Genomic DNA, 13,006 nt, shown 5'->3' with positions numbered 1-13,006 from the left:
TGCAGATCTGATCAGTCAACTGCTAAAAGGGTGCCACAAAGCTGAAAAGGTTGCAACAAAAAAAAAGATTAATGAGTATGTTGCAGGACAAGGCGGCTCAAGGTAGAATAAGACTGGATTATTTTCTCAGCAGCTTGGGAGGCTCAGCCACACAAAATCATGTGATGTATCAAATAGGTGGATGGTCAGTCTTCCCCCCCCTCCCCCCAGGTTAGGGCAGTCCAAAACTAGAGGAGAATGGTAATTTGATGGGGGGGGACGAGGGGGTGAGAGAGAACAATTTTAAAGAGACCCAAGTGGTATCTTTTTCCACACAAGGTGAGTATAATCAAACAAGCTGCTGAGACTGGATCAATCATGATGTTTAAAGTACATTTTCCAAGTTCATGGATAGAACTTTTCTGAATGAGCAATGAACCACAGACACTAACTCATTTTTCTCTTTTCCACTATTTTATTCCCAATATAATTTCGATGTTTTGCTCGTGTAATGCTGCACTGATCCTGACTCTAAAAGAGTTTGGAGCAAGCAAAAGCAAAGGACACCCATTCAGTCAGACAACTTGCCTGGCATGGATATAGTGGGACAAAGGGCATATTTGTATGACTGACAAATACAGAACCCATTTTCACATAGAGCAGTTGAAGTGAAGAACATGAACATAAGGGACACCAGAGAAGTAAAAGGAAGGAATAGCATGAATTACTGATGCTGCGAAACATCATTAGATGAGGATGCCTGTGCAAGGCATGATCATTAAAAGAGACCAAGGAAAATGGAGATGCTATATCTGTGATTTACATTTACTGTAATGTAGAACCTTTTTCCAGCCATCTTATAATCAGGCACTGAAATAACATTTTACTAGGTTGCAGTTTTCTGTGTCTTCAGCTCAAATCCACTTTCTTCCTGGTATAAGTGTATCAAGCTAAGACAAGCGAATTGACACGCTGCATGACTATGGGCTCTTCAGGTGCTCTCCACATGCATTCAATTGGCAGCTTGTGGGCTTTTATGGCATGAATTTCCAGACAAAGTGAAATGTAACCAAGTATTTTTTTTTGTTATTTTTTTCTTCCAGAACCCAAAAAGCACAATATTAAGCAGCAATAATACAAAACTTTTGGGGAAGATTTTTTTTTTAAATATGCAAGGCACGCCAAGTATTTTTAGAATTTAACTTTTTATTATGAAGTTGCATGTGCAATTTCCAAATGTCATGGGATAAATTAAATTTCCTCTTCTCCAATACTTTTGCTCAGGTACATATTAGACATAGAGCCATGGCTATTCATAGTTTACCAGCTTTGTTCAACAAGCAACTTTAATTATAACCATTATAAATAAATTAAAAAATGAATGTTATGCTTGTTAATCATTGCTCTTTAAACAGATACTGATTATGAAACAGCAATAGTTGCATTTTCCCCAAAGCAATTCTGAATTTTCAAAAGAGAAAATTTGCCATGGTTCAATGATTCCAAACGAATTTGTTTACAGTGCAATAAACAAGTCAGTCAATCCAATATCACCTGGTGTGTGGAGCATCAGGAAACAAGCAGTGTTAACTCTTTGGGTTTTGTACAATAAACAATAGTGAAAGGAGCTCCAAGAAACAAGCCCAAGAACAGTTGAAGCCCCTGCAATTCTGCTGTTGTCAGCAACTCAAAACCGAAAATATAAAATAGGATTGATAAAGCAATTAACCAACATTACAGGCCATGTCTTTCCCCTCTGTTTTTCCTAGTTTATGCTGGTTTATCCAGGTTTCTGTTTTAACATTTGAAATTCACAATTTATCATTGCCCCATGAAATAGAAAAATCTTCTCTCGCTTTAATTTAATCTCTTTTTTTTGTTCTTGCCTCTCTGCTGCAGAATAATTAGTTCTATCCATGCATCATTTTATCAGATGCATACACCATGCCTTTAAATATTATTGCATAATATTGTGCCCTGGATGGTGGTTAAGCCATCTTTGTACCAGTTTATTCACTTGTTTGTACTGCATGGACCTAATGCTAAACTCAAAATACTGCTGCACTCAACTGTAATCTGCAGCTACCCTTCAGAACCTACACTTCCTTGCAATTGATGTTGATAAAGATCTAAAGTCCCATTCATGTCCACATGCTCTATGACAAGATGCTTGAATGCAAAAATAAAATTACAGGAGACATTGAGTAGGTAAAAATACAAATGGATAAATTTCAAACCACATGAAGGCTACGAACAAGCATTCCAGACCAAGTAAATAAAAAAGGCAAGTATTTGTCTACCGCCAAAACCCTAGGAACAAAAGCACATAAAGGTTTAGAATCAGTCACAAAGAAAAATAAAAAAGGAGAGTAGAATGTTGGCATTTGGGAGTAGAGAACAAAATAGATAAAATTTAGCCACAGCTTTTACAAAGTCATTCTCAATAGGGGCCAGAGCACATTTAAGGGGAACCACGAACTGAAATCGTGAATTTTTTTTCTAAATGTAATCAGGAGGAGAGAAATATAGAGGAAACCAACAAAACTGCTTCTCAGGGAAAGGGGCCCATAAACTTTGAGCAGAGTCCCAGTGTGGCCATAACCAAAAAAGGTGGAGAATGGCTGGAGACAGACAGCATCTAAAGTATTGTGTAAGTTCTGATCATCAGACCAGAGAAAAGTCAACATTAGCCTTAAGAAAGCAGTTTTTGCTACTTAATCTAGATTTGGACATATTATTATCTTTGTAATTTTTATGCCCAGCAGCTTTGTTGGATTCATTTGCAAACCACTGGGCAATACACATTTTGAGTTCATCAAGACCAAATATTTAAATGGAATGGAAACCAATGTTATTTGAACCAAGAAATGAAAATCTTCATAGACACAATTCCTTACGCATTCTTAAAATTATACCAATTTACTCCATTAACTATATTTTTTATATATAAATGATTTCTGGCCAGTAAAAAAAATTCTACCTGTGCCGCATCAAAACAGCCAGCCTCAGTATCTTGTCCAATGATAAGCTGAAATAAAAAAATACATTTAAATGTACTGCATCATTACCATATTACTCTTCCATGTTTTTAAGACCCCACATGATCAGATGCATGATGGTACAGAAGTTATCATTGCCCCACAACTGCTGGGATTCCCATTCAACCCACACCCCAGTCTGTGCAGAATTTGTGAAGGTTGCACATTCTGGCTGAGTGAATAGGTTTTTGAGACTTGATAGAATTTCCTTCCACATCCTAAAGATGTGCTGGCAGATTCATCAGCTCCTGTAAATTATAACCTGGGAGTATACAAGCAGCAATAGGGAGTTGATGGGAATGAAGGAGAGAATTATCTTCCCAAGTACATAATGTAAGGGGAAAGGCAAAGAAAATGATTAATTTACTGCTGGGAACTGGCCCAAATTACCCTTTTTAGAATTGAAATGAGTACTGCAAAAATTGAAGCAGCTTTAATATTTCCAATGTACTGTAATAAATGTTTTTAAATAATAAACTTGCATTGCGAGGATGTTTTTCATCATTTTGATCTGCACATATTGAAGGATTTCATCTTTTTGTTGCTAGATCATCAAAACATTAGACACTTTAGTTTCTTTTACAGGAGTTCTGATATTACTGACCTTTTCTAAAACAATATTCAAACCACTGTAACATGTACAGTGAAATCCAAGTAGCAAGCACAAAATTTTGAAATTAAACTTTTTTTTCTATAGTCAACACAATCTTGCACACTTTTTTTTTAATTTGTTCCCAAAATCCAGAGCAGTTATGAAGTACAGGACAAGATTTTTTATGAATATTGCCAATATGCTCTCCCAACTCCCCCCCCCCAACTGTTTATATTCAAGAGCAAACTTTCTTATATTAATTATATTCCAAAATACGATCCACTTACACTTGAAAACAATTAAGCAGCAAAATAAATGAAACTGACTAGCATCCAAATAGCAACACAACAGTTCTGTTTGGAAGAATTTCCAACCACCTCAAACATTAGCTCTCAGACAATTCTCCATAACTCATTCTGGGCAATGACCCCACTCCAGAATGCCAGACCTCATCTCCCAGTTTGTTTCTGACATTACCTCGACAACCTTTAGCCTTGTCTCTTTCAATCTTACACAACCACTTTCACAGAACCCCTAAGCAGGTCAGTTGAGGCAGACACATTGCTTCAGCATGTTCTTGCCTCATTGAATTCATTTTTCCCTTCCTTGAGTCAATTGGCTCACCACTACCATGGACAGCCAATCTCCACAAACAGGGTAATTATTTTTTTCAGTCAATAATCAAACTTCCTCTTTGGCATGACAGAGAAAACCAAAGCAGCCAAAGTAATCCCGTGGGATCACAGGAAGCATAACCAAACTTCACGCAGAGAGCACGTCAGGATTGCACCTTGGTCATCACACAATGGTGTCAACCCCCGCAACTCCATCCCTCATCAGGACAATCAAAACATTCTTTATTTCTTCCCAAACAGCAGCCCAACCAGTTCACCAGTTTGCTCAGCTAAACTCGTCTCACGTTGAATTTATCCTTCAATTCCACTAAGGCTGAATTAGTGCTCCTTCCTGCACTTCAACACAGCTCAAAGCTTCCTTTTTTTTATATAAAAGTTGTCAATTTCCATACTCCTCATTCTATCTATAGCCCCTTTCACACCACCATGTGGGTTAATCGGCTAATTCAGCAGGTGTGAAATGTCCCAACTTGGCAGGATGAGATTATGACAGAATACAGATATGTTTTCGGGAGATAAATTTGGGCAGGTTTGTTAATGTAGGTCACATACAAACACTTTAAAACAGATCTTATTTAAAATCCTGGAGCTCTGCTAATGCTAGACATGTCGGGCCACAGAGCCTTTGCAAAAGCTTTGGAGAGTGCCCAGGAGACTTCACTAATGGATTGTTGTTTACAAAAAGGCAACAGATGAAAGAGCTTGTCAAAGCCACAGACAGTCTGGAGGGGAACTTGCTGCTCTAAGAGGGTCATGTAGTTTTGCAAGCAGAGAGAGTCATACAGGCTTTCTCTGTGAGAGATTGAGCGCGATCATTTCTACGGTGTTACAGTCAGCAACAGCAGCTGACACTTCAACAGGACAAGCTGGCAAGCTTGTGGAAAACCCCATTTGGAAGACAGGTTGTGAGTGCTTGGTTCAGCCTGGTCAAAGCCCTTGTGGTTCATGCAAGGGGAGAGGACTGGATGTCTAATGTTTCACTTGAAATAAGAGAAACAAAAAGGAACTCTGTGATGACCTGAAAGAAAGAGGTCATCATCTGGAGAACCCTGAGGGGGCAAGTTTTGTCAGCAAGATACTGAAGTGGCTGATTGAAGTAAATCAGTTGTGGATGTCCTGGAACAATAAATCTCTCTGAAAACCAACAAGAACCTTCCTGAGCAGTAACCATTTACCTTTCAAGCACCAAAACCTGGTGAACTTTATAAATGTTAAATTCTGTGCACAGTATAAGAATTGCCTGCAACCAGTGAATTTGGAGGAATGAGGTTGAGATTGGACTGTGAATCAAAGAACTTTTCTGAACTTACGCACACGTGTGCTTAGAATTAGAAAGGAGTTAAGTTAGGTTAGTTAAGTCAACAGTGATAAGTTAAAGTAGGATTCGGTTTTCATGTTTAAAGATAATTAAAAGCAACTTTTGTATAAGTAACCATTTGTCTTGGTGAATATCTATTGCTGCTGGGTTTTGGGGTCCTCTGGGCTCGTAACAGAGAAATTCCTGTCAAATTCAACCTGGTTCTGACACTTGGTGGGGGGAAAATGTCAGAGCCCGGCCGAGTTAACTCATTAATTGCCTTCTGGCAGAGTGAAAGCACAACCTGCTCTTGCGTTGTCACTGCTGGCGGCCGATTAACCAGGTAAATCGTGGTGCAGCTTGCCCAGAAAGCTTTCCTGCTTCCTCAGAGGGTTAGCAGTGTGAAAAGGGCTTTTTGACTCTTCATCCACAAACCGGATAGGTTCCAATAGGTTTCTTGCCTACATGCCATCCTGTCATGCCCTTGTTTAAGACTTTGCAATTTTTTTCCCCCTTCAACAGCTGACCTGCCCATCACAAATTCCCTGTGCCCTATTCATATTCCACACCAAAAGAATATGAAAGTAAAAGAATGTTTTAATGTTCAATCTTTTAGCAGACACATTTGGAGTGTTCATCATTCTTTTCCAAAAAAAAATGCAGTGTTCTTACAGTACAAAGTAACCAAGCTGATGCATAATTAACTTTAATAAAGCTATTTCAATGCTTTGAAAACTTGCTGCTAAAGAGAACAATTTGACCTCACACCGATATTAGGACATTTAACCACATTGCCATTTAAACTTAATGCAAGGAGAAATGGCTATGGTCATATTCTATGGGTCAAAGATTTAAAACTCATCTCATGCAATGGGCCCCTGGAAGTTGCATGTTAACTTTAGGTTTATGTACCAAGTCAACACATGTTTGCGATTTTTTTTAAATCCTTCATGATTGTAAGTCAGCATCACCAGATTTAGAGTTTGTGTTTTGGGACATTTTTGTTTTATTAAAGCCCATACAAGCTGTGGATGCAACAATACTGACCAATACTGGTCTCCTGAGATGAAAATAGCATGTGACCTTAATCAACATGAACCCTATCAATATTAACATAGCTGGTGTTTACAAAGGAAACCAACTCCATCATTTACAGTACACAAATAGCTTTAAATTGAGATTCATCCTTGAATTCCCACGAGATCATCTAAATGAAAGGACACAACAGAAAACAATTTAACTGCTTGTCTTAACAGGGAAAGTTTGAGAATTTGTGCAAGTTCATTCTAAATATATTTAAAAAGATCTCCTATTTTGTATTCAAATCACAGGATTACATGTTCAGACAACTATACATCTTTATTTCTGCTTCTAAATTAAACCATTGAACAATAGGAACAACAGGAGAAATTAAGGTCATTAAAGACAAATGCAAAAATTGTTCAAACCTAAGATGTTTAATATATTCTCTTGTCTCGATGCAAAGCAAGAACTTTTACATTGCAATTAACCAGGAGTTTCACAAAGACACTGTTCAATATTCACAGAAATTTTTTTTAAATGAAAACGATACATTTATGCCAACTACATTGACCAAAACTACCTGTTAAACCCAGAATGGCACCATTTTAATTGGATCGGACCACATTTTAACTGACTTGACTACACAGCGACATTAACAATTTTAGAGTAATTTGCCTGACAGCTAATTGAAACCAGCAGAAGTGATTATATTTTGATTTCCCCTTTTTACATATTTTTTCCATCTCCCCACCCCACACAGATGCTAGCGATCTGATTCCCAGTAAAAACACAGAAATACTAGAGGAACTCAAGTCTCACATAGATGACAGACTGGGAATTAAGGAACAGAGAAGGACAGAGTAATAAATTATTCGAGGAGGTGAGCTGCAATTAAGATGCAGAAAAAAATTACAAAGAATGATCAGAATTATGCATTTTTTATGCATACTCTATCAAACTATTTGCACACCACCTGTGAAAGAAAGGGGATGGTCACCACTTTGGTCCAAAACACTGCAATATGGTCTCCATCCAAAACGTCGAACATCCCTTTGCTTCCATTGATGCTAGACAACCCATCAAGTTGTTCCTGATTCCAGCATCTGCAGTCTCTTGTGTCTTGAACTGATCACACTAACTGCTAAGTTTGGATTTTCTTCTCCTGAATACCCACTTAAATTAGAATGTATCCAAATGCAATTTCATGAAATGTCATGGAGAAGAAAAATTAGGTTCCAAGAATTGTTTGGAAAGAAGAAGAATTTTGCACTTCTCAATAATGGATCAACATCTGCATAAAGATAAGTTAAGTTTGGACATGTGTTCTGTGTACCACCTTAAATTGTAATAAACAATGCCTTGCAAAAATGAAGAATCATTAATCAAACTAAAAGCAGTGTACCAGTATTCATCCAAAAATGTTATATTGAAATTACATTCCCAATTGTCCTTAATCCCAGCCATTGAGACTGAACTTAAATCCAATAAATCGTTATAAACATATGATATTAATCCACCATGATCAAACTGTAAATTTTTTAAAAATCAAGAATATTTGAATTTGGGATTTGGGGAAAATTTGACTGAACAAAATGCCTAATTTGTAAATATCTAAGTAAATGTCTATAAGAAAGATTAAATTCAGATCACAGTTGATCCATATGTTTTTAGAGTTTCCCAATTTAGGAATATTTTGGGAAAACATTTTTCAATCTTTAACAACGATTTTTACGATCCAAATAGAACCATGCCCTTTAATTGCCTTGTTTGATTTTTCGCATGAACCAGATATACTTGTGTCTGCATCTCAAGAGAATGTTTTAGTTTTTAAGCACATTGATTGTCAAACAAACAATTTTAATGAAATAGAAAGATCAATCTTCATCTGCTCATGCACATGATGTAATGTCATATATTTAAGTGTGAAGAAAATTAGATACAACATTTTATATAGAAAGTTTCAATTTGAAAAGATGTGTTACCCATTCATAGAATATTATCATGATCGGGAGATTTAAGTAATTTGGATGCTTCACTGATTCTCTGTCTAGTTTCTGAAGGTCTCTATTTGACCCATATCTTTACTTTTTTCTACAAGGTAACCTTGATTAGAGGGAGGGGGTATTTAGTTTTAATTTTCTTTAATTCTTTTTTTTTAAAGATTAATTGATTATACACGGACTTAATTATGGTTGTCCTAGATCACATCATCAAATTATACAGATAGTACTCTGTGTTTTGACCAAGGGTTGGTATAATGTAAATGTAACTCCATTGGTTTATATCCAGAATTATTTTTCAGAAATAAAATCAACAAATATAGATGGATTTTTTGAATTACATTTATATTAATTTATGATTTGACATGCTTTTTGTTATATTAGTAGACTTTGTATGTAGGATTGTTAAACTCAAAAATATTTTAAAGAAAAAAAAATCACTAAATATTGAAAAACTTCATCTTACTAAAGTCAATTTATCAACAGGAAATACATTTTCGGAACAATTTCCCCAGAGAAAATGTTTCTCCTGAAATAAACATTTTGAGTAACCGAGTAACAGTTTCATTTTTTTTCTGACATCTATTTCAAACAATAAAAGCCACAAGGATACTACCTGAGCAGAAGGTAATCAATGCAATGTACAGAAAGTGTATCCAGTCAGTCTGAATCATCTGTGAACATACACATGCAACCTATAGCTATGACATTTCAGATGTAATTAATTGACAGCAATTTGAGACATCTGAAGGCCAGATATCAATGCATGATCTTGTCATCAAATGGCCAATATGTTGCTTCCTCAACATTTTTTTTTAAAATAAATGTGTCCAAGTTTGAAAGAAATGTATGCTCCAGCATTCACCAAAAAGTGGACCCACCAACAACATTCTAACCTTTAGGATTTTTTTGTACACAAAAAGGCATGCAATCGCCTGCTCAAGTTTTTAAAAAGGCAAATTTACCTTTTATGCAGATCACATGGGGTGAATCGTGAGCCGATGTGAAAAGTGCAGTAGCGTCGCCAGCCACCATGACATCAAATGTACACCCATGAAGGGAAAGCAGGCCTCTACTGAAAATGCCAATTGAAAAGCAAGTACAAGTGCTACTGGAGATCTGTGCAAAGTGTCTCTGGACTCGGGCAGATATTCTGCGCAACGTAATTCCTTTTTTTGATTATGTGGGTTCTTTAAAATTCGTGCTCTTTGGACGCGGGTTAATGGCATCATCATGAGGTCATCACCCCCGCCCTTTGGAGCTGCATTCAGCAGCAATCCTTTTATTGAGATGGACAGACTTCACTCTACCTCTGACACTAATCTCACAGGCAGAGGGAACATGAAGCAAGTTGGACCAGCCAATCCTCCACTGGACTTTTTTTTTGGAGGTAAGTGAAATGATTCAAAGGCTAAGGAAGCCTGTCTTTATAAATTGCCTTTCTTTCTCTCCCCCCCTCCACCCCCCCACAATAAAATTGATTATTGGCTAACACATACCTGAAAGAAGACCACAGGATGCAAAGTGGAAGTGAGTGCCATGTGTTCAGGTAACGAGAGCAGAATTCAAAGAAAGAGTTCATTGCCTCTCTACATCTTTCTTCACAGCCAATGGAGGGAAGAAGAAATCATTCTATTTCAGATGTGTACAGAGAGAATATGCCAAAATATGCAAATAATTTTCCCCACATACTCACCCCTAAAAATTCCACATGGTTTCATTATGAAATAATGCATCAAGTTTAATTTTTTTTGCCTCAGATTACAAAACTCAAGGTTTTTTTTAAAAACTATTACAATCAAGTCCCCAGGGAAAGCAGCAAATATTTGCAACCTTCGGCATTCATAGTATGAATCAAAACAAAAATCCCAGCCTTATGCAGCTGTCAGCTCAATTATGGCTTGGAAAAACTTGGTCCAGAGAAATAGATCTGATGTGTACATGCTTGCATGTGTTCGGGATAACTTTCTTGAAAGCTGGAACATTTTAATGGAACTATTTCTGAAAGGGCTCTTAAATCCACAGGTCTAAATAATTGAACTTTTATTTTATGAGAAATCTACTTTGTAATAATTAGATACATTTAAAATTTATCCATCTGAAACAAGTTGAAGCTAACCAGGAAAGCAAACAAAAATAAATTACAACAGAAACTAAAATTAATTCAGGAAAATAAAACAATATAAATGAAAATATTCCGGAGAAGGTGGCGACCAGTGGAAATGTTGAGCAGTATTGGTACTGGCAGAGGTCTGGCCCCACACAACATGCATATTCAACAAGATACAATCTGGAATACACAGCTTGAATGAATAACAGGAGTTATTTCAATAGGAACTTGATAAACACTTGAAATACCCTGTACCCAAGTTAAGGGCAAAAGTTGAGACCAACAGGATAAAGGCCTTACATTAGCAAAGTGCTAAATAATGCCTGCGTTATATGATTTTAAGAAAAAAAAATCTTTTAGGCCGAATGTACGCACATTCAATTCATTAAGGAGAGCCATAAACCATACCTTAAATATTTTGTTAGAAAATCTATCAAGACAATTTAGAGAATGAAAGTGACCTTCATGAAAACTGAATGCCGTTAACCAACAAGTCTCTTATCTTTGAAGGCTCCTGGAAGTCAGACTTTACTTCTGGAGAAGTTCAATGGCAATTTATTTACTTAAGATTTTTCCCCCAAATTCCACTCCTTGTTGATCTCAAAGGGCTGGTGTTGACTTTGATCAGCAGGAACTCAACCCCTGACATGGCTTGATATTCATCACAAGCACAGGCTGGATCACAGAGACCCAGTACTACTGACCGTGAACATAAGTCAGGAAAAAGTCAAGGTGGCCATAGTGATTTTATAGGAGGTAAAATCCACGTGGATAGCCCTTGTATCCAGGGAAAGGTACAAACAGGTAGCCCACCTCAGATGTAATAACCAAAGTCAACTTGGCAAATGTTCAGCATTTCATTTAAAAATTATTCTGCAATATGTCAACCTTGTAGTTACAAAGAACCACACACACACGCGCGCGTGCCCTTCACAACCCCCACTCCTCCACCCCCCCACCAAGTCTGAGGATCATTTCATTAAGACAGCATGTGGTATTTTGACCAACAAATTAAGAGCCTCTGGGCAGAAAAAGAATCAACACCTGGTTCAACAGGAAGACAATTTTTTTTAAATCTTTAGCTTTGTTGCATTGAGGCAATGTGCAGATTACCAAATTAAGAGGGTCTCAAAACTCAAACATAATTTACCAAGCTCCTCAGTAGATCTTGCCAAAATGAAATATTATTTGTTTGAAATAAAATCTAGCTGCTGTGGTAGCCAGTAAATTACTACCACCTGATGAGGGAGGTGGAATGTTTTCAATAAATTCTTAAAATGCCTTAAAAGTTTACTATTAGTTGCAACAGCATCGAAAGGTCCTTTCGAGTTCACAGAGGGCCCTCAGTTCTTCCGATTTTCCAACACCAAACCCTTGCAAGCTTATTTTGCTCAAATAACCAGTTTCCTTTTGACATCACTTAGTCTCTGCTTCCATCTCGAACCTTACCAGCAAATTCCAAGTTATTATCAATTACTCCACAAAACAGTTCTTCATCCCGTATTCGCTGGTATTTCTTACCAACCAACGTTCACCTAATGGGAACAGTTTTCTCCAGTTTATCTAAACCTACCATGATCCTGTACATCACTATCTAATCACTTTTCAACCTCCTTTGTTCCAGAACAACCCAAGTTTCTCAACCCCAACCTCAGAGCCAAAATTCCTAGTGGAGTGAGGAGAGAAGAATTTAACATGGGAAATTTATGCAAGTCAGATAGTTCAGAAGAGCATTTCAAATCCCCCCCCCCCCCAAAGAAATTGCTGGTTGCCCGGGGATGCAACAGCAAGGCAGAATAAATATGTTGAAAAGGAAAATTTGCAGGTGCAGGTGCACGTCACACGGCATCCATCAGAAGCAAAGGTTATATCACCAACATTTCGGGCTTGTGCCATTCGTCAAGGTATGAGCAGAGAGCAGTCAGAATAAGAAAGTGGGAGGAGGGGGGAAGGGGCAATATGAGAAGCATAGGCCAACAGGCAAGAGGTCACAGGTAGACATGGGTGGGTGGGGAGAAAAGAAAAAAGCTGAAAAATGATAGGGGAGGGAGTAACTCACTGAATGGAGAGGGAAGGAAGTAGGGAGCTGGAGGGAAGGAAACAAAGGGATAAGGAAAGAGAGACAGGTTAGGGGCCTATGGAAACCAATAAGTCAGTGTTGATGACATCAGGTTAGAGAGTGCACAGATGCAATATTAGGTGTGGTTCCTCCAGTTTATGTGGTGGGGGGAGAAGGAAGGATCCTCAATTTGGCAGTACACAAGGGCTTAGACAGAAAAGTTGCTAGGAGGAATGGGGTGCAGAATTGAAATGGTTAGCCACAGGGAGGTCC

General features: G+C 37.6%; 1 protein-coding gene across 2 annotated transcripts in view; it reads right to left on the bottom strand.

Moving 5' to 3' along the window:
* The window catches only part of LOC138742336 (SH2/SH3 adapter protein NCK1-like), a 158,331-nt gene that overhangs the window by 73,519 nt on the left and 71,806 nt on the right, over nucleotides 1–13,006 (bottom strand). For both annotated transcript variants that reach the window (XM_069896617.1, XM_069896618.1), the window contains exon 2: nucleotides 2,960–3,007. The gene's annotated coding sequence lies outside the window, so the exon portion shown is untranslated. The remainder of the gene's footprint in view (nucleotides 1–2,959; nucleotides 3,008–13,006) is intronic.

The sequence above is a fragment of the Narcine bancroftii genome, chromosome 9 (assembly GCF_036971445.1).
Source record: "Narcine bancroftii isolate sNarBan1 chromosome 9, sNarBan1.hap1, whole genome shotgun sequence".
Taxonomy (NCBI): Eukaryota; Metazoa; Chordata; class Chondrichthyes; order Torpediniformes; family Narcinidae; genus Narcine; species Narcine bancroftii.
This window is presented reverse-complemented; position numbering and strand designations above follow the sequence as displayed.